Source organism: Bubalus kerabau, chromosome 16 (genome assembly GCF_029407905.1).
Source record: "Bubalus kerabau isolate K-KA32 ecotype Philippines breed swamp buffalo chromosome 16, PCC_UOA_SB_1v2, whole genome shotgun sequence".
Lineage (NCBI taxonomy): Eukaryota > Metazoa > Chordata > Mammalia > Artiodactyla > Bovidae > Bubalus > Bubalus kerabau.
This window is the reverse complement of record NC_073639.1, coordinates 39,593,863-39,615,188: the sequence shown is the minus strand read 5'-3', so window position 1 is coordinate 39,615,188 and position 21,326 is coordinate 39,593,863. Positions and strand designations below refer to the sequence as shown.

The window sequence follows — 21,326 nt, the reverse complement described above, 5'->3', positions numbered from 1 at the left end:
TTATGTACCTGGCATGCTTCTTGGACCCTATAGAGGTGGAGTATCATGGGGGATCAAGTGACCATACCTCAGGAATTGCCTCTTATGAGAACTTACAAATTCATAAAATTGAGCAGGTTCCAGCAACAGTCTCTCATAAGATGGAAGTGGAACTTTCAGCACCATTGAGCTCAATCAGGGCCAGAGGGCACAGAGCAAGCTGCATGTGCAGGTAATCCAGATTTCTATGACACCCACCACTGTTATACCAGTGCCTGTCACTCAGAGGAAAAAGGGAAAAAAAAATCTGATCTCAATTTATGGATGAGTCAGCTCTATGTGTGGATGCAAGCTGAGATGGAAGACAGCTGCACCATAGCTTCATTCAGAGGAGGCCTTGGCAGTGATGAGAGAAAATTATTTCAGCGGGCAGAGGCCTCAGGAGCAGTGGCTTGACCAAGACGACCAATGACAAAGAGTTCTGGAATAGAAGCATGTGGGTGGACATTCGGAAGTGTACACTTGTGGAAGGAAGATTTTTACATTATATCTTAACGCACACCAGAGAGCTTCCATTATGAGAGACAACCAAGTAGACAAAACGATTTGGCCAGTCAATGCCTACCCATGTACTAGTGTGTTAAATACAAGTATCAATATGATATGTTTATTTCCTACCACAGTCCATGGGGTTGCTAAGAGTCAGACACAACTGAGCGACTTCACTTTCGCTTTTCACTTTCATGCATTGGAGAAGGAAATGGCAACCCACTCCAGTGTTCTTGCCTGGAAAATCCCAGGGATGGGGGAGCCTGGTGGGCTGCCGTCTATGGGGTCACACAGAGTTGGACACAACTGAAGCGACTTAGCAGCAGCAGCAGCAATGAGTACATCTAGTTCTCAGATCTTGGTTTTTAAAATACCAATATCCATTTAAAAGAAAGGAGGAATCCTCCAACATTTCCTCATTGGAGAAATGGTTGACTCCAAATCTGGGACGGAAAAAGTACAAGGTGAGCCTGAAACGCTTTTTCATACCAAAAAAGCAGTGAAAAGCTGAAAAGGTCACAGGTGCCATGGTGAAGGAGTTCCCACTGACCAAACTTGGGACAGTTTGAACATCAAATTGAATAATGATGCTGATGAATTATAACACACTGAATAAAAAGGCAATCATAAGTCCATAGTGTTCTTTTCTAAAAATGAGAGGGAGAGGAGAGGAAAAAGAGAAAGCTTTTATATATAAAGGAATACAAGCCAAAGATGCAATGGAAATGCTAAGTAAGAAAATCGCCATTTTGCAACCACCGATTGATATAGGTGGGAATCATTAATGGATGCTAAAACTCAATATAAAAAGTTATTGGGGAACAGGCTATTTACACAGTTTTCAAATAGCATGCTGCAGATTACTTATTCATTATAAACAGCGGGGGAAAGATGTGATTTTATAATAGATCTGGTGGACACCAGTGTAACCAAGTAATGAAATTGCCTTGTCAATAATGGAGTGGATATTTTTAACTTCTTGTTGTGATGAACAGAGAAAGACACAACATCATCTATGCTATGCTCTTGCCAGAGTGTTAACCTGAATATAACTATGAGGAAAACAATCAGGTAAATCCAGATTATAAGACAATTTACAGTAAAACAAGCTTCCCAAAATGTCAATCATTAAAAGCAAAACAAAAGATAGGGGAATCTCTTCTATATGAAAGAAGATTAAATTCTTCTATATTAAAGAAATGCAGTGCATGGCCTTTGATTGAATATTAGGTCAAAAATTAAAAATGAAAGATAATTAGAAGGCACATTTTGGGGACAATGGGAGAAAATTAAGTATTGGACAGTATATTAGGTTAAAATAGTGTGTTGGTGTTAAATTTCTTAGGTATGATGATGCTATGGTGGTTATATGGCAGAATGTACTTATTCATCAGAGATATAAATACTTTGTGAAGTATTTAGGGATGAAGTGTCCTGAGAGAAAAAGAGAGTGTGGCAGAATATTAACAATGGGTAAATTAGGTTGCAAGATAAGAATCATTTTACTTTTACTATTTGTTCAACTCTTTTTATTGGTTTGGACTTTCTTCAAAATAAGCAGTGGGGGAGGGAGCAAACTCTTCAAAATATGATACATTCAAACACTTTGAAGAACTGATTTTGTGCTATTGATAAACAATAAAGCAGTTTGAAAAGATAAAAGACAACGAGAACAGCATTGCATGACGGAGACAAGGCTGAAAAACAAATGATTGAGAAGGAGGAAAAGCTTCCATCAGTTGCAGTGAACGCCGGGGAGAAAGATGGAAATTGACAGGGAGAGGCTGCATATGCAGTGCAATAGTGTTTCCTGCAGCTAGAAGGAAATTGGTGCAAGATAAAGATTTCAACAGGACTCCCCCTAAAAATTCTCTGGTGGCTCAGAGGTTGAAGCGTCTGCCTGCAATGAGGGAGAGACCTGGGTTCGATCCCTGGGTCCAGAAGATCCCTGGAGCAGGAGATGGCAACCCACTCCAGTATTCTTCCCTGGAGAAGCCTATGGAGGGAGGAGCCTGGTAGGCTACAGTCCACGGGGTCACAAAGAGTCGAACACGACTGAGCGACTTCACTTTCACTTTCTCCCCGGCAGAGGGTGAAGTTTAGGGAAAGATGATGAGGATAATGGAGGGGAAGTGGAAGGAAAAAGCAGATTGAAGAAGTGTTATGTCACCGTCGCTACCAGCATTCTCTGCTCTTCCAACAAGTTCATGCGATTGAGGGAAATGATACACAGACCCACTCAACCACCTAAAGCTTTTGTACACCCTCGAGAAAGGTGTCAGGTCTTTAGGTCACCTTGAGACGTCAGTTCTCTTGGCTTTTTCTAAATAACTCATTGTTCCAATTATATTGACACCAGAGGATCTAAGATCATGTTTTTCTTAAAGCTTCCTTTAAGAAAGGTCCTTCTTCCATGACCCCTGAAAATAAATTGAGATATAAGCAGTGCATGAATTGGATATTGGAGATAAATTATTGAAAAGCCAGCATTTTCTAGGCTGTTATAATTATGGAATTAAGTTTGGAAACATGTGGTGCTTTCTCCAGACCGGATGGAAGATATGACACATTTAACAGCTATATAACTTTCTTTCTGTTGCATAAACATTTCCTCATTATTAACATTTCATTCTCAACAAATCAAAGTGAAGTTAGCCATGTAAAACTCTGTGTTTACCTGCTCTGGGGACAGTAATGTACTCCACTATAAGACAAGTGATAAAATTCATATTTTCCTTCAATAAGAATAAGCCATAATAAGGCAGGAAAAGATTTCGTAATTAAGGTTTCCAATAGTTGTTCTCAGGATTGGAAAAAAATTTACAACTTTTGTATCACATTTACATGTACTAATTACTGTTTTGGCAAAATGTTTTGTTGCCATCTAGAGGATGTCTGGCTTTTAAAAAAATATAATTTGATTCCAGTCAGAAAAACACATCCATCTGAGTTATTCTTTTTAAATTGATTTTTCTCACTGGAGCATAGAATAGTACTGTGGAGGCTGAAGCTCAGAAGAGGAATAGGACATCCTAGGATGTTAGGGCTACAAAGCGCCTTGGAGGTCATTCAGTGCAATCCATATCCGGTTCATGAAACCTGCACACATTGTCCTCAATGACATCAAGAACTGAAAGTCTATCCAACAAAGATGAGAGCAGAGCTACTTGTTTTTCAGACATCTTGAGCAAGAAGCTTTACAATTCTCCTTTTAAAACTATGAAACTGAGTCTGAAATAATCATCTGGGTTAATATTAACAAAAATGGCTAAGAAGCCAAATTCCTTTCTTAAAACAATTTGTTTGATTAGTGTAATAGACTTGCTAGACTACATGAAACAGCCATGAAGTGTTTTTATTAGACGAACAATGCAGGTCCTATACATAAGAATGAAATATCCTTTGTCAACTTGTGCACCTGCTGTATTTATTTTCAGGTGCCTATAGAGCAGAGAGTTGGGCCAATCTTGTTCAGTCTTTCAGTAATATCCAACTCTTTGCGACCCCATGGACTGCAGCACACCAGCGGGCTAATCTTACTCCTTAGTTTTAAGTACTTTATCAATATCTACCCGTAACCTCATATTCTTCTCTTCCCTTAGGCCTCCATTCTAATTAAAGACAATTACAAGGATAATGTTTGCAACTATATTTATCCTTGTAAAATATATAGTATTAGATGCAGTGCTATTTTGATAAGTATAGCATTGTACTATAAATCTCATTCTTTATTTTACTATTTATATTATTTTTGATACATATAAATTTGCTTTATATAATACGTATGATGATTTTTTGGCTATAGTATGCACCTATCATATTTTATATATCCATTCTTCCAGCTTCAGCTCCCTACAATCACTAGTAGCGTTACTAGTGATTGTAGGGAGCTGAAAATAGCCCTTCAAAAATAGCCCTTCAAGGACTTGTAGAAAGATTTTCTCTGGGATATACCAGAATAGGTCACTGGGTCACAGGATGTACACATATCTCCTTCCTTTGTCCATGATCAGATCATTTCCAGAGTGACTCACATTAGCAGTGCATGATTATTCACCAAAACCTTAGCAACATGCATCTTTATCATTTAAATAACATGATAGGCTAACATAGCATATTATCAAATATTTCCATTTCTCTGGTTACTAATGAATTTGGGACTCGTCAGTATGCTTGTTGGACATTGGGTTTCCTCTTCTGTGAATGCTTATTCATGTCCTATGCCCATTTTTCCCCCCATTATATCCGAACTTGAAATTATACCTTCACTTGCTTTTTATGTTCCCTTGTTTTGTTTCTTTTTATCTTAATGATGGTTGGTTTTTTAAATACTGCAAATATATTTTCTTAGTCACCTGTGTACTAAAGATACCTGTGATATCTTACCCTGAACAAATATTGTTTTCTTTAATTTGGACATAGTCAGCATCATTTTTTCATCTTATTGTTTGCCTTCAGGATCTTGTTTAGGAAGCCTGTCCTCTGCTTTTTTTTTTCCCTCCATATTTTTTTCCATTAGCGCTGTTGTTTGCCTTTAGTCTACCTGTTTATATGAATAAGGTAGGAATACATATATATTTTTATATACTGAACTAGTTATTGCAGTGCTCCTGAAAATAGGCACATTTTCTCCACTGTTCTGGGGTAAGAATTTCATATAACAGCTTTTACACACACACACACACACACACACACACTGTTCTGTTCCACTGGCTTATTTATTTGTTCCTGTTCCAGTACCATATTGTTTTTACTAATAAAGCTTTGCTTTAGTCAATGCCTAATAAGACATGCCCCTGCTCTTTCGTTTATTAAAATTGATTTAGGTATTTGTTAGCTTCTATCCATCAATATAAAATTTAAAATGAGCTTGTTGTGTTCCTCATACTTCAGCTGCATTTACTAATTCAATTTCATTGAATTTATGTATTAAATATAATTCACACTATTCTAAATTAAAACATTATGAGCATAGCTATATTTTCACCAACTTAAATCTTTTATATCCCTTAAAATTTTGTTCATAAGTGTTTATGCATTCTTTCATTAATGCCTAGTTCTATTAATAGTTTTGTTAATGGTGTCCCATTTTCTATATTTCTAATTGGAATTGTTTAATGAAGATATAGTATTTATATACTGTAAAAAAATAATACCACTGCTTTTGAGAGGAAACTAAATTTTGTAGTTAAGTCCATGTTTGTAAAGTGAAGACACTTTTAAACCACTGTGTGTATATCTGTCTCTTTCCATGGTAAATTCCACACCCAGTTCTAATCTTCATTTCTACTCAGCTCAGATCCCCTAGCTTGCCTTCTCACAGCATTAAAAACATGCCCTTTAAAGAAACTAAAATGATGTGAAGTATAGCCTCTATATTTATATACTTTTTAAAGTTTTATTCAGATTCTTCTCGTCTCACTCACTTTCACTTCTTAACTCAAAAGACAGGGACTTTCAAAGTGTTTTCAGACCAAAAAGCTCATAACCTGATTTTACTATCTGCTAACATTTGTGTTGGCCACTAGGGAGATGATTAGTTTATGTAAACTTAGATGAAACTTGTCATAAATTGTTAGATTTTGCAACTATCATTAATTTAGGGGAAAAGTAGCAAGGGATTGCTTAAGATAGCTGTATGAATGGGGCAATAATTCAGTTACATGTTATTAAAGTGGGAGTTTATAGAAGAGAAAATATGATTAGAGTGCAATAAAAGTGTACGTTAGAGAATTACATCTTTGATGTAGAGTAACAAGTAAACAAACTACCATATTTTTTTCTAATGAAAATGCTGACACTGATTTGTGACATTGAATAACTTAGTGTGTCCCATAAAAATTGCCACTGAGAATTATAGCTATTGCTGAAAAGCTTTAGTAATTTTATTTATTTTTTTAATTTTATTTTATTTTTAAACTTTACATAATTGTATTAGTTTTGCCAAATATCAAAATGAATCCACCACAGGTATACCTGTGTTCCCCATCCTGAAACCTCCTCCCTCCTCCCTCCCCATACCATCCCTCTGGGTCGTCCCAGTGCACCAGCCCCAAGCATCCAGTATCGTGCATCGAACCTGGACTGGCAACTCGTTTCATACATGATATTTTACATGTTTCAATGCCATTCTCCCAAATCTTCCCACCCTCTCCCTCTCCCACAGAGTCCAAAAGACTGTTCTATACATCAGTGTCTCTTTTGCTGTCTCGTACACAGGGTTATTGTTACCATCTTTCTAAATTCCATATATATGCGTTAGTATACTGTATTGGTGTTTTTCTTTCTGGCTTACTTCACTCTGTATAATAGGCTCCAGTTTCATCCACCTCATTAGAACTGATTCAAATGTATTCTATTTAATGGCTGAGTAATACTCCATTGTGTATATGTACCACCGCTTTCTTATCCATTCATCTGCTGATGGACATCTAGGTTGCTTCCATGTCCTGGCTATTATAAACAGTGCTGCGATGAACATTGGGGTACTCGTGTCTCTTTCCCTTCTGGTTTCCTCAGTGTGTATGCCCAGCAGTGGGATTGCTGTGTCATAAGGCAGTTCTATTTTCAGTTTTTTAAGGAATTCCACACTGTTCTCCATAGTGGCTGTACTAGTTTGCATTCCCACCAACAGTGTAAGAGGGTTCCCTTTTCTCCACACCCTCTCCAGCATTTATTGCTTGTAGACTTTTGGATCGCAGCCATTCTGACTGGTGTGAAATGGTACCTCATAGTGGTTTTGATTTGCATTTCTCTGATAATGAGTGATGCTGAGCATCTTTTCATGTGTTTGTTAGCCATCTGTATGTCTTCTTTGGAGAAATGTCTGTTTAGTTCTTTGGCCCATTTTTTGATTGGGTCATTTATTTTTCTGGAGTTGAGCTGTAGGAGTTGCTTGTATATCCTCGAGATTAGTTGTTTGTCAGTTGCTTCATTTGCTATTATCTTCTCCCATTCTGAAGGCTGTCTTTTCACCTTGCTAATAGTTTCCTTTGATGTGCAGAAGCTTTTAAGGTTAATTAGGTCCCATTTGTTTATTTTTGCTTTTATTTCCAATATTCTGGGAGGTGGGTCATAGAGGATCCTGCTGTGATGTATGTCAGAGAGTGTTTTGCCTATGTTCTCCTCTAGGAGTTTTATAGTTTCTGGTCTTACATTGAGATCTTTAATCCATTTTGAGTTTATTTTTGTGTATGGTGTTAGAAAGTGTTCTAGTTTCATTCTTTTACAAGTGGTTGACCAGAGTTCCCAGCACCACTTGTTAAAGAGATTGTCTTTAATCCATTGTATATTCTTGCCTCCTTTGTCAAAGATAAGGTGTCCATATGTGCGTGGATTAATCTGTGGGCTTTCTATTTTGTTCCATTGATCTATATTTCTGTCTTTGTGCCAGTACCATACTGTCTTGATAACTGTGGCTTTGTACTAGAGCCTGAAGTCAGGTAGGTTGATTCCTCCAGTTCCATTCTTCTTTCTCAAGATCGCTTTGGCGATTCGAGGTTTTTTGTATTTCCATACAAATTGTGAAATTATTTGTTCTAGCTCTGTGAAGAATACCATTGGTAGCTTGATAGGGATTGCATTGAATGTATAGATTGCTTTGGGTAGTATACTCATTTTCACTATATTGATTCTTCCAATCCATGAACATGGTATATTTCTCCATCTATTAGTGTCCTCTTTGATTTCTTTCACCAGTGTTTTATAGTTTTCTATATATAGGTCTTTAGTTTCTTTAGGTAGATATATTCCTAAGTATTTTATTCTTTCCGTTGCAATGGTGAATGGAATTGTTTCCTTAATTTCTCTTTCTGTTTTCTCATTATTAGTGTATAGGAATGCAAGGGATTTCTGGGTGTTGATTTTATATCCTGCAACTTTACTATAGTCATTGATTAGTTCTAGTAGTTTTCTGGTGGAGTCTTTAGGGTTTTCTATGTAGAGGATCATGTCATCTGCAAACAGTGAGAGCTTTACTTCTTCTTTTCCAATTTGGATTCCTTTTATTTCTTTTTCTGCTCTGATTGCTGTGGCCAAAACTTCCAAAACTATGTTGAATAGTAATGGTGAAAGTGGGCACCCTTGTCTTGTTCCTGACTTTAGAGGAAATGCTTTCAATTTTTCACCATTGAGGATAATGTTTGCTGTGGGTTTGTCATATATAGCTTTGATTATGTTGAGGTATGTTCCTTCTATTCCTGCTTTCTGGAGAGTTTTTATCATAAATGGATGTTGAATTTTGTCAAAGGCTTTCTCTGCATCTATTGAGATAATCATATGGTTTTTATTTTTCAATTTGTTAATGTGGTGTATTACATTGATTGATTTGCGAATATTGAAGAATCCTCGAATCCCTGGGATAAAGCCCACTTGGTCATGGTGTATGATCTTTTCAATGTGTTGTTGGATTCTGATTGCTAGAATTTTGTTAAGGATTTTTGCATCTATGTTCATCGTGATATTGGCCTGTAGTTTTCTTTTTTTGTGGGATCTTTGTCAGGTTTTGGTATTAGGGTGATGGTGGCCTCATAGAATGAGATTGGAAGTTTACCATCCTCTGCAATTTTCTGGAAGAGTTTGAGCAGGATAGGTGTTAGCTCTTCTCTAAATTTTTGGTAGAATTCAGCTGTGAAGCCGTCTGGGCCTGGGCTTTTGTTTGCTGGAAGATTTTTGATTACAGTTTCAATTTCCGTGCTTGTGATGGGTCTGTTAAGATTTTCTATTTCTTCCTGGTCGAGTTTTGGAAAGTTGTACTTTTATAAGAATTTGTCCATTTCTTCCACGTTGTCCATTTTATTGGCATATAATTGTTGATAGTACTCTCTTATGATCCTTTGTATTTCTGTGTTGTCTGTTGTGATCTCTCCATTTTCATTTCTAATTTTATTGATTTGATTTTTCTCCCTTTGTTTCTTGATGAGTCTGGCTAATGGTTTGTCAATTTTATTTATCCTTTCAAAAAACCAGCTTTAGTAATTTTAGAAAAATAATTCAGTGGTAGTGTTCAGTTCAGTTCAGTTCAGTCACGCAGTCGTGTTCAACTCTGTGACCCCATGGACTGCAGCACGCCAGGCCTCCCTGTCTATCACCAACTCCCAGAGTTTACTCAAACTCATGTTCATTGAGTCAGTGATGCTATCCAACCATTTTGGCCTCTGTTGTCCCCTTCTCCTCCTGCCTTAAATCTTTCCCAACATCAGGGTCTTGTCAAATGAGTCAGCTCTTCGCATCACGTGGCCAAAGTATTGGAGTTTCAGCTTCAACATCAGGCCTTCCAATGAACACTCAAGACTGATTTCCTTAGAATGGACTAGTTGGATCTACTTGCAGTCCAAGGGACTCTCAAGAGTCTTTTCCAACACCACAGTTCAAAAGCATCAATTCTTTGGCACACTGCTTTCTTTATAGTCCAACTCTCACATCCATACATGACGACTGGGAGAACCTAGCCTTGACTAGATGGACCTTTGTTGACAAAGTAATGTCTCTGCTTTTTAATATGCTGTCTAGGTTGGTCATAACTTTCCTTCCAAGGAGTAAGCATCTTTTAATTTCATGGCTGAAGTTACCACCTGCAGCAATTTTGGAGCCCCCCAAAATAAAGTCTGTCACTGTTTCTACTGTTTCCCCATCTATTTGCCATGAAGTGATGGGACCAGATGCCACGATATTTGTTTTCTGAATGCTGAGCTTTAAGCCAAACTTTTTCACTCTCCTCTTTCATTTTCATCAGAAGCCCTTTACTTCTTCACTTTCTGCCATAAGGGTGGTGTCATCTGCATATCTGAGGTTATTTTCTCCCAGCAATCTTTATTCCAGCTTGTGCTTCTTCCAGCCCAGCATTTCTCATGATGTACTCTGCATATAACTTAAATAAGCAGGGTGACAATATACAGCCTTGATATACTCCTTTTCCTATTTGGAACCAGTCTGCTGTTCCATGTCCAGTTCTCACTGTTGCTTCCTGACCTGCATATAAGTTTCTCAAGAGGCAGGTCAGATGGTCTGGTATTCCCATCTCTTTCAGAATTCTCCACAGTTTATTGTGATCCACACAGTCAAAGGCTTTGGAATAACCAATAAAGCAGAAATAGATGTTTTTCTGGAACTCGCTTGCTTTTCAGTAATCCAGTGAATGTTGGCAATTTGATCTCTGGTTCCTCTGCCTTTCCAAAACCAGCTTGAACATCTGGAAGTTCATGGTTCACATATTATTGAAGCCTGGCTTGGAGAATTTTGAGCATTATTTTGCTAGCATGTGAGATGAGTGCAATTGTGTGGTAGTCTGAGCATTCTTTGGTAGTGTATCCAACATTTAAATTTGATTGGGACAGAAAAAATTTAATTCCAGAGTAATAAAATAGGATATATGTACACTAACTGAAATATGTTTCTTTATGCCATTAATAGAGTAAAGAGGGCAACTTTTGCTGTTATTTATCTTTGCTGTTACTCAGAACTTTAATTCTGCTAAGGAGAAACACAAGAAAACTTAAGTCAAATTTAGGAAATTTAGAATTTTATTTTGCATATTTATTAATTCATCAAAAATAAAATCAGTTCTATAGGTTTTCTGTATAGATAAGCTCCCCTAAGTTCTCTGTAAAATGTCTATCTTACAATTTCCACCCATAAATTGTAGTCATATTTTGCCTACCTCCTTTTGTTACTGATGAAAAAGTTCATCTTTCAGTTGCAATTGCATTTTTAGTCTATGGAACATATCTCCATTGTGAAATATTAACCTCTCTTGGCTTCCTTGCCATACTGCCTTTTGTGGTTTCCTTCCCACCTTATTTGCCACTTGGTCCCATTTTGTCTGGCTTTTCTTTCTCTATCCCCTGGTCAATGCTAGAGATTGTTACAGTTCAATCTGGAGCTATCCTTTAATCTCATGCGTTACTTCCTTCCTGGGTGTTCCAATGCATTTTCTTGACTTTCAGTTCAGTTCAGTTCAGTTCAGTCACTCAGTTGTGTCCGACTCTTTGCGACCCCATGAATCGCAGCACGCCAGGCCTCCCTGTCCATCACCAACTCCTGGAGTTCACTCAGACTCATGTCCATCGAGTCGGTGATGCCATCGAGCCATCTCATCCTCTGTCGTCCCCTTCTCCTCCTGCCCCCAATCCCTCCCAGCATCAGAGTCTTCTCCAATGAGTCAACTCTTTGCATGAGGTGGCCAAAGTACTGGAGTTTCAGCTTTAGCATCATTTCTTCCAAAGAAATCCCAGGGCTGATCTCCTTCAGAATGGACTGGTTGGATCTCCTTGCAGTCCAAGGGACTCTCAAGAGTCTTCTCCAACACCACAGTTCAAAAGAATCAATTCTTCGGCGCTCAGCCTTCTTCACAGTCCAACTCTCACATCCATACATGACCACAGGAAAAACCATAGCCTTGACTAGACGAACCTTTGTTGGCAAAGTAATGTCTCTGCTTTTGAATATGCTATCTAGGTTGGTCATAACTTTCCTTCCAAGGAGTAAGTGTCTTTTAATTTCATGGCTGCAGTCACCATTTGCAGTGATTTTGGAGCTCAGAAAAATAAAGTCTGACACTGTTTCCACGTTTCCCCATCTATTTCCTATGAAGTGATGGGACCGGATGCCATGATCTTCGTTTTCTGAACGTTGAGCTTTAAGCCAACTTTTTCGCTCTCCACTTTCACCTTCATCAAGAGGCTTTTGAGTTCCTCTTCACTTTCTGCCATAAGGGTGGTGTCATCTGCATATCTGAGGTTATTGATATTTCTCCCGGCAATCTTGATTCCAGCCCAAATGTACATCCCTGGAGGTCACCCTAAAAATGAAAGCACATCAAATAAACTAAAAAATCATATTTTAACTTAAAGACACAAAGAAGTATGAGGGAGCTAAATTGAGAGAGGGACAAACCCTTTTGAATTAGCAGGAACCTGGGGCTGCTTCCATCCTGAGAGCTATTTGCTGGGTCTTGAGACATAGGAGGGTGAAGGAGCAAGTCTGCTATAGCTAGAACTCTGCTTGGACAAGGAGAAACCAGTCAGTTTTTTAAATCTATTTTTAAACTGTTTTATAAGATAAAATCTATACCATTTTTCCATACAAAATATATTATTCCATGTTTTCCTTTTTTTTTTTTCATGTAATCTTAGGATTATGCAATCATCATCACAGTCTCATTTTAAAACACACTTGTGCCTCTCAAAAGGAACCCTATAACATCAGCAGTGAATCCCCATCCCCTCCTCCTCCAGCCTAAGCAACCATAAATCTACTTTGTATATCTATGAATTTGCCTAATCTGGATATTTCATATAAATGGAATTTTGCAATATATGGTCTTTTGTGACTGACATTTATCATAATGTTTTCAAGTTTAATCATGTTGGAGCAAGTATCAGCACCTCATTTTTTATTGCTGAATAATATTTCATTTTATTGAGGTAGCACATTTGGTTTATCCACCCATCAGTTATTAATATTTGTTTTTCCCCTTTTGGGTTTCATAAATGATGCTGCCATGGACATCCATGTATACATTTTTATGTGAATATATGTTTTCAATTTTAGAATCCACCTCCCAACGCAGGAGGCGTAAAAGACCTGGGTTCAATTCCTGGGTTGGGAAGGTCCTCTGGAAGAGGAAATGGCATCCCACTCCAGTATTGTTGCCTGGAAATCCCATGGACAGAGGAATCTGGTGGGTTATAGTCCATGGGATTACAAAGATTGTGGACATGTCATTTTACATTCCCATCAGCAAAATATGAGGGCTCCAATTTCTCAACACATCCCATTCCACACATCTGTTGTTTTGATTATGGCCATCCTAGTTAGTGTGAAAAGGCATCTCATTGTGGTTTTGATTTGCATTTTCTTAATGAGTAATGACATTGGGCATCTTATGTGCTTATTAGCCATTTGTATATCTTTTTTGAGGAACAGATAGTCAAATAGTTTGCCCATTTAAAAACTGGGTAATTTATATATTTTTTGTTGAGTCATAGTAGTTCTTTATGTATTTTGGATATAAATTCTTTATCAGATATGACAAAATTCTTATCCTATTCTGTGGGTTGTCTTTTCACTTACTGATAATACCATTTGTAGAACAAAAGTTTTTAATTTTGATGCACTCCAATTTATATTTTCTTTTGTTTCTTGTGTTTTTGGTATCATATCTAAGAAGCCATTGCCTAACTCAAGGTTATGAAGATTTATCTGTGTTTTCTTCTAACATTTTATATGTTTATATTTTATATCTATATAAATGTGCATTCTCCATTTAATTGCTTTTGCTCCTTTGTCAAAGATCAGTTGACTATATTTGTGTGGGCCTACTTTGAGGCTCTCTTTTATGTTCTATTGATCTATGTGTCTCAGTTCAGTTCAGTTCAGTTGCTCAGTTGTGTCCGACTCTTTGTGACTCCATGAATCGCAGCACGCCAGGCCTCCCTGTCCATCACCAACTCCCAGAGTTCACTCAGACTCATGTCCATCGAGTCAGTGATGCTGACTCATCCAGCCATGACTATCCAGCCATCTCATCCTCTGTCGTCCCCTTCTCCTCCTGCCCCCAATCCCTCCCAGCATCAGAGTCTTTTCCAATGAGTCAACTCTTTGCATGAGGTAGCCAAAGTATTGGAGTTTCAGCCTTAGCATCATTCCTTCCAAAGAAATCCCAGGGCTGATCTCCTTCAGAATGGACTGGTTGGATCTCCTTGCAGTCCAAGGGACTCTCAAGAGTCTTCTCCAACACCAAAAGAGTTCTATGTGTCTAGTCTTTCACTAATGTCACATTGTATTGATCTAGTAACCATTGGTGTGATAAAAAGAGAGAACTCTGATTTAGGCCAAATAACAAGTGGTCCTATAGAAATTCTAAGGTTTTCACTCTTTACCACTGCACATGCATTGAACCACTGGTCCACTGACAGAGTGTTAGCATTCATGAACCAGTATCAGTGAGAAGATACTAATAGGGCCACAAAAAGTATCTACCTCACTGGTCCTACCTTTCCAAACTAACCGAAGGAAGCATGTTCATACTACTCCCTGACATTTAAAACTGCACAATGGACCATTTGAGGTTTGGCAAATGGATTTCATACATCTGCCTAGTCTCATAGACCTAAAAATTTTTTAGTTGTTGTTTGTATATTTTCATACTGGGCTGGAGCTTTCTCTTGTAGGCAAGTCAGTGCTTCTTCCATGGCTAAAATTTTGTCAGAAAAGATTATTCCTACCAGGGGAACACCTTCCTTCCAAACTTCACAGTGTTTGAGGAATCCGTTTTACTTTCTAGATACTTCTGAGAAGTCTTTGCTGTTGGCTGGTTTTATAACACTTTCACTGTGTTTACCATACCCAATCCCAAGAGTTAGTCTAACATACAAATGGCATTATTAAGACACAATTGGCAAAATTTGTAGAGACCCTCCAAATACCCTGGCCCAAAGCACTGCTATTAGTCTTTCTACATCTCAGGTCTACCCCTTTCAGAACTCATAAACTCTAACCCTTGGAGATAGTCCCTGGACGCCCAATGCACTTGACCTTTGCCTCTTTTCATCTGTATCTGATAAAAGGAGATGTATTTCAACATTGTAAAGGCCTAACTTCTTCTATTAAAAATAATCTTGCTCTGGTGGAGCACCTTTTCACAGTGTGCTCTTGGAAGATGAAGACCTTAAGCATCACAACTAGAGATTTTTGTCTATTGGAAAAGATACCTCCAGAAGGATCCTTTTCTGTCTCACTAGAGAGGGCCCTATCAGGTACTGTTAACAAACCCATGTGCTGATGAGCTCAGGGAACAGACTCCTGGATTCCAATGATTCATCGAAAAAAGCACCAAGTCCTGAGTGGACCTGCACATTATCTGGGGACTCAAAGGCCAAAATTTCCTGGAACTGAAGCAGACAACAACTGGTAAGCCAGCTTTTCTAAGATATCCAGATCAGGCCTGTCAGAAGGTTTAGAATTCACAGAAGTCTCTTTTTCATCTGTGGACTTCCCTGGTGGCTCAGATGGTAAAGAATCTGCCTGCAATGCAGGAGACCCAGATTCCTGGGTCTGGAAGATCCCCTGGAGAAGGGAATGGCTACCCACTCTGGTATTCTTGCCTGGAGAATCCTATGGACAGAAGAGCCTGGTGGGCTGCAATAGATGGAGTTGCAAGGAGTCAGACATGACTGAGTGACTAAAATTTTTTTTTTATCTAGACTATGAACTGACTCTGGATCCTTTTCTAAATTCATAGTCTGAATTTGCAACCTACAAGCTGTATTACTGATAAAGCAATTGGTTCCAAACAGTTTCTTTTGAGATAACAGCATTGTTTAATTACTTCATGTTTGTTCCTGCACTATGTTTTCCCAAAGAACTTGTTTAATTCTTTCAATTTTGAGTGTGTTCTTGCTGGATGCACTATACTAAGATACAGATTTTAGGTAGGAAATGCCTGAGACATCCTCCTTCTACCCCTTCTGTTACACAAGCGTGACCACACAATTGGTTTCTGAACTGTGAAATTTCCTTCTGACATGGGAAATGACACTCAGGAAAGGTCCTTCTGGGCACTGAGGAACAAAAGGCTACTAAACGCTGATAAAAAATAAAAGTAAAACCTAACAGTCTTTTATCTATACAAACAAAGTAGCAGTGGTAGCTTGTATACTTTGGTCATGTGTGAATATTTCTATATGATTTGTTTCTAGAAATGGAATTGCTGGGTCAAAAGATACAAGCACTTAAAGTTTTAAAAAGATTGCCCTCCATTAAGGCTAAACCAGTTCATGCCCACCAGCAAGGTAAGAGAGTGTCTATTTCTTCAAACTCTTTCTAATATTGAGTTATCAAAAATGTTTTGAGCTTTGTCAGTTGAAGAGAAAAGAAATGGTGCAACTTTAGCTTTAATCAGCCTTTATACTTTTATGAGAATTATGACCATCTTTTTTAATGTTTTAGGTCCAGTTGTATTTCTTTTTATGTGAACTATATGTTTGTATATTTTGCTCATTAGGTTGTTGGTTTTCTTGTTGATTTGTAGGATATTATATGTCATTACAGTTCAAATCCTCATTAGAAAGCTGGATTTTTCTAGCGTATCAAAAGATGTACCAACTTCCTCTTTTAAAACACATGTTCATCTACTTTCACTTTTTCATCAGCTTTAAAGTATGTAATTCTGGTTTTCTTAACATATTTTCAACTTAAATGTCATTGGTTTGTTTGTTTTAGCATTGGTGGCTCCTGGGACACAGAAGCTTGAATTGTGGCCTACGTTGGCTGGGGTAAGTGAAATGAAAGAAATAATTTAAGTTGGTATATATATTGGGAAATAATATAGGAAACTATTATTTTTGTGTGTGTATGTTTTTATAGACTTACTGGTGTTACCTTTTTCTTCTTTTTGTTATGAGAATTAACTTCAGACTTGGTATGGTGCTATAAAAAGTGTATAACAATTTTGGAACATTCAAGTTTGTACATGGAGAAATTGTGATTTTAAGAAATTATTAAAAGATAGTGAAATAAAAATCTGAAGTAAACATTCACAATAACTAACATATTGATGCCATTAAATTCCTTTATGCATTAAAATACAGACAATATGCTGCTGTAGCATTATTGTTTTAAAATTATCTATACAGTAGTTGTGTTGCTGAACCAAACGAGTCAGCTTACCCCAGTGCAATAAAGCCCATCTACTGACACTGGATGGTTGTGGAGGAAAGTGCAACATTTATTGCAGGTACCAAGCAAGGAGTCCTGGCAGCTAGTGCTCAAAAGGCCCAAACACCCTGATGGCTTCCAGGGAAAGGTTTTTAAAACCAGAGTGAGGGAGTGGGTTGCGGGGTGTGTGATCAGCTCACGGACATTCTTTTGCGTGATTGGTGGTGAAGTAATGGTGAGTCAGCATCATCAACCTTCTGGTTCCAGCTGGTCTGGGGTTTATGTGCTTGTGGGCAGTATACAATTAACTTCTTCCACCTCATGGGGGTTTCAGTGTCTGTAAAACAGCTCAAAGGACATGGCTTAGAATATTATCTATAGTCCTTGAAGAAGAACTGATTTAATCAGACATCAGAATGGCTTCTATATGTGAGCCAGTGAGTGGCAAATGAGAGTAACAAAGGGAAGAGACAAAGTTGAAAAAGGTAAATTTCACCTTGGTCTCAACTTAAAAAAAAATAGTCCTCTGCAGTGGGCCAAAAGAGATGAAGCTAAAGAAAATACAGTTATTTACAGTAGCTTTATTTGTATTAAACCCACATGAAGTGAAGTGAAGTGAAAGTGACCCACATGGGAAACAACCAAAATGTTCCTCAGTAGGTGAATGGTTAAACAGATTGGAACACTCAGCAATAAAAAGAATAAACTGTCAATATATGCAACAACTTGGATAGATCTCAAGGGCATTGTGCTGGTGAAAAAAGCCAGTCTTTAAAGGTCACTTATATGGTTTCATGAAAATAATATTCTTGAAATAATTACATTTATAGAGATTGAAGACAGATTAGTGATTGCCAGAGGCTAGTAATAGTACAGGGAGAGTAAGTGTGACTATAGCCTGAGGGGATATATTTATGGTGATAGAATAGCTCTTTTCTTGTTTGCAGAGATGGTTACATGACTTTACATGTGATAAAATGATATAAAGCTATATATGCACATTACACCAATGTCAAATACCTGGTTTTCATGTTGTATTGTAATTATGTATAATTATATAATTATTGGGAGAAACTGGGTGAAGTGTACACAAAATCACTGTGTATTACCTTTGCAACTTCTGTGTATCTATAATGATTTAAAAGTAAAAAGTTAAAAAAAAGACACCAAAAATCATTCAAGAGAGGGCTTCCATCATGAGAGCAATTCTTATTGTCTCTGGATAGAGATAGTTGCCTTTGTATTCTTAGTTTAGTGGGATGCTGGTGAAAAAATGAAGGTAGATGGCAGATAAGTGAAGGGAATAAGTAAGCTTTTTCCTGAAAAGTAGTGAATGAAATGGTCAGATAGCTTAATGATCTTCACAACATTAAAAACCTTAAGAATAGAGAGGCTTTTAAATAATTCATTTTTATGATGCTATCTAATGCATATCTGCAGTTACAAGGTGGCTCTTGGTCTTAGGGATGAAAGGAAGTAGAGTCAGAAACTTTTAGATTCCAGTTCTCCACTCAGTGATTAGATGAACATAGTGAATTTCACCTCCATCTTCCCTCTTTGCTATTAACTCCTTGCGTAGCTCCAGGGCAATTTAGTTTCAGTTTAGTTTTTAATTTGAGGAACGTGAACCACATCTTAGTATTCCTCGTCCAGAGAACTTGTGCTGGGACAATTTCCCTCTGGAAAAGTTGACTGTAGCAAACTTGAATCCTTGTGGACGTCTTGGAGTCTCACTAGGGAATAAGGATTAAGAATGACTGGAAGATTCTTCTAGACTTTCAAAGAGATTATTGAAATTAATTTGTTTGTAGAAGTGCAGAAATAAGCTCTAAAGAGTTCATTCAAATAAGGGAGGTAGGTGTGTCTTGGTGGCAGGTGGAAGTAACTAAGATAATGTATACTTTTTTCTTCTTGGCTTTCATTCAGTCCCTTCATAAACCACTCTTGCTTGGGCCTCCATTTCCTTATAGGCAATAATGGTGAGTACAATACTTCATGTGATTACCTTTCTCTGGCTTTATTTTAAATTTGGCTTCATAGCTGTTCTGAGGTAAAAATGGAGCTCCCACATAAAAATGTTAGGGGAGTGGCACTTCAGCTAAAGGAAATCACAACGCGAGATTTAGATATTTAGAATTTAAGAGGCAGACCCTGATGCTGGGAAAGACTGAAGGCAGGAGGAGAAGGGGACCACAGAGGACGAGATGGTTGGATGGCATCACCAACTCAATGGACATGAGTCCATTGAGCAAGCTCTGGGACATGCTGAAGGACACAGAGGCCTGGCATTCTGCAGTTCATGGGGTCGCAAAGAGTCAGACACGACTGAGCAACTGAACAACAATACAATAATGCTTAAGAGCATACACTTTGGAGTCATACTGCTTAGGAACCCTAGCTCTACAGTTTGGCAAGTTATTTAGCCTCTTTCTGTACCTTAGTTTTTAATTTGTGAAATGGAAGTAAGTGGAGATAATAGTAATATTTATCTCACAGGGTTTGGGGAAGATTAAATGTCAGTAAATATAAAGTGCTTAGAACAGTGCCTCGCTCAAGCTTGACACTGTATTAGCTATTGCTAGTGCCACTCCAGTACTCTTGCCTAGAAAATCGCATGGACGGAGGAGCCTGGTAGGCTGCAGTCCATGGGGTCGCGAAGAGTCAGACACGACTGCGCGACTTCACTTTCACGCATTGGAGAAGGAAACGGCAACCCACTCTAGTGTTCTTGACTGGAGAAACCCAAGGACGGCGGAGCCTGGTGGGCTGCCGTCTATGGGGTCGCACAGAGTCGGACACGACTGAAGCGACTTAGCAGCAGCAGCAGCAGCAGCATTAGTATATTATCGTTTGCATTTCTAGTTATCTTATGTACGTATCCTACATCTGCCCCAAGCAATCAGAAAACTTTTATAGAGTTAAAGGCTGTTTCTCACCTTTCTCTTTCCATTACAACTGGTACCTAAGACGTGTGCAAAATATCTATAGTAAGCCTGTAACTCCAGGAAGTCATTTGCTTTGGTTCACCCTCGAATATTACGAAGAGCTTTTCTCTTCAAAACTGGTATCAAACCACTTGTCATTAGTGTAACAATAAGAGACTTAGCTGAGCGATTCACCGTGGCAGCATTTCACACTGTCAAGCTCCCCTATGTTGATAAGAGTCATAGGAATACTGCTCTCTATTCTGAGCGGATTCACTTCAAATCAGAGCACCGGTCTGATTCTCCTTTTTGTTAGCGATCTGTCCCTACCTTTGTTCATCTCTCTCAGGGCCTCAAGTAGAGCAATTCATTAACATTCCTTTACGGTGGGTAACAAAATGATTTTTCACATTCGCCCCTTATCTCCGCCTCAACGTCCAGGTTCCGCCCCAAGTCCGGAGAAACGGGAGAGGGGCGGGGCGCCCCAATTCCTGGGCGGGGCTCGGGTGGCGTGCCTCGAGGCGCCGGCGCCGTGACGCGTGACGTTACCAGTTGACGCAGCCGCAGTGCCGCCCGGCCCCCATCTCGGACCCCTCCCATCCTCCTCCGCCCCTCTCTGTGTCAGAGGTTGGGGCCCCCGGCCGCAGGTCGGGCGGCGGGCCGGGTGGCTGGGCGAGAGGGTGTGGACCCTGGCAGCGCTCAGCAGACTGTGTTTGGCTGGGCGCAGCAGCTGCCGCCGCCGCCGCCGCCGCCCAAGGCCCTCGGCGTCCCCGGGAGAGAGACCCGAGCAGTTCCGATAGCCCCGGCGCTCGCTCAGGTGAGGGGGGGACGGGTCGGGCTGGGCAGGGTCTGTGTGGGCAGCACTCTTCCCAGCATCTCTGGACCGCAGCCTGGTCAGAATCAGGGAGGTGTGGCTTCGTCGCGGCTGCTTGCTGCAGCGTCGACTCGTTTGCCATCTTTACCTGCGGCACAGAGACTTGAACACCGGGTGTCCGAGGTCAGTGAGAAGGCCTGAAAGGGCCATGACAGTCAGGTGATTAGGGCCTCGAATGCAGGAACTGGCCCGGTGAATGGTGGTAAGACAGGCGGGCGACGCCCACCTGCTGGTATGTGGGAAGGACCATATATATACCTGTAAGCTCTGGCTTTAGCCTTGTTAGCTGCATGGGGCTGCAGGAGACCCCAGAGTGCTTAACGCAGGGTAGATTGTGGACCAAG

The 21,326-nt window shown here is 39.2% G+C and overlaps 1 protein-coding gene and 1 long non-coding RNA gene across 4 annotated transcripts in view; one reads left to right on the top strand and one right to left on the bottom strand.

Annotated features, from left to right (window-relative positions):
• Window positions 1-18,575: 18,575 nt before the first annotated feature.
• LOC129630063 (uncharacterized) lies at window positions 18,576-20,623 on the bottom strand. Its single transcript, XR_008703491.1, has 2 exons — window positions 20,439-20,623; window positions 18,576-18,917 (listed from the first exon to the last, which is right to left on the bottom strand). It is a non-coding gene; the product is annotated as an uncharacterized LOC129630063 (long non-coding RNA).
• Window positions 20,624-20,692: 69 nt separating this feature from the next.
• The window catches only part of BLTP1 (bridge-like lipid transfer protein family member 1), a 207,168-nt gene continuing 206,534 nt past the window's right edge, over window positions 20,693-21,326 (top strand). For all 3 annotated transcript variants that reach the window (XM_055550342.1, XM_055550341.1, XM_055550340.1), the window contains exon 1: window positions 20,693-20,925. The gene's annotated coding sequence lies outside the window, so the exon portion shown is untranslated. The remainder of the gene's footprint in view (window positions 20,926-21,326) is intronic.